Genomic DNA, 982 nt, shown 5'->3' with positions numbered 1-982 from the left:
TCACCGCAACCTCCGCCTCCTGGGTTCAGGCAATTCTCCTGCCTCAGCCTCCTGAGTAGCTGGGATTACAGGCACGCGCCACCATGCCCAGCTAATTTTTTGTATTTTTAGTAGAGACGGGGTTTCACCATGTTGACCAGGATGGTCTCGATCTCTTGACCTCGTGATCCACCCGCCTCGGCCTCCCAAAGTGCTGGGATTACAGGCTTGAGCCACCGTGCCCGGCTTTTTTTTTTTTTTTTGAGAGAAAGTCTTGCTCTATCACCCAAGCTGAAGTGCAGTGGTACTATCTTGGCTCACTGCAACTTCTGCCTCCTGTGTTCAAGCTAGTCTCCTGCCTCAGCCTCCCGAGTAGCTGGGATTAAAGGTGCACCACCAAGCCCAGCTAATTTTTGTATTTTTAGTAGAGATGGGGTTTCACCATATCGTCCAGGCTGGTCTTGAACCCCTGACCTCAAGTGATTCCCCCCCATCTCCCTGCCTTGGTCTCACAAAGTGCTGGGATTACAGACATGAGCCACCGTGCCCAGCTGCAACACACTTCTATATGTAACTTATGCATAGGGGCAACAATTTATCCAGAGCACATGGTTTACAAGAGAGGATTTGGTGAACAGGTGAGATATCCAAATCTTCTGCTTAACTATTTTCCAAAGTGTTCTCCAAAATGGTTGTAGCAATTTATACTCCCAGCAGCAGTGAAGCGGGGCTTCCTTTATTTTCTGCTTCACCCACCATTACTACATGATCAGAACTTTCCAGGGTTTGGTCCTTCTGCCACCAATCCCCTCTGAAGAGAAAGAGTAACATAAGAGTTAGCAAAAGCCTCCAAGAGCTTTGATTCTATACAGGACTACGTCTTTGCTGTCAAAAAACTTACTTGTAGCCAGTCGTGGTGGCATGAGCCTATAGTCCCTGCTACTCATGAGGCCGAGACAGGAGGATCACTTGAGTCCAAAAGTTTCATGTTGTAGTGCGCTAT

The sequence above is a fragment of the Sapajus apella genome, unplaced genomic scaffold, assembly GCF_009761245.1.
Source record: "Sapajus apella isolate SASKATOON/1434 unplaced genomic scaffold, GSC_monkey_1.0 scaffold92, whole genome shotgun sequence".
Taxonomy (NCBI): domain Eukaryota; kingdom Metazoa; phylum Chordata; class Mammalia; order Primates; family Cebidae; genus Sapajus; species Sapajus apella.
Note: the sequence above shows the minus strand (reverse complement) of the source record.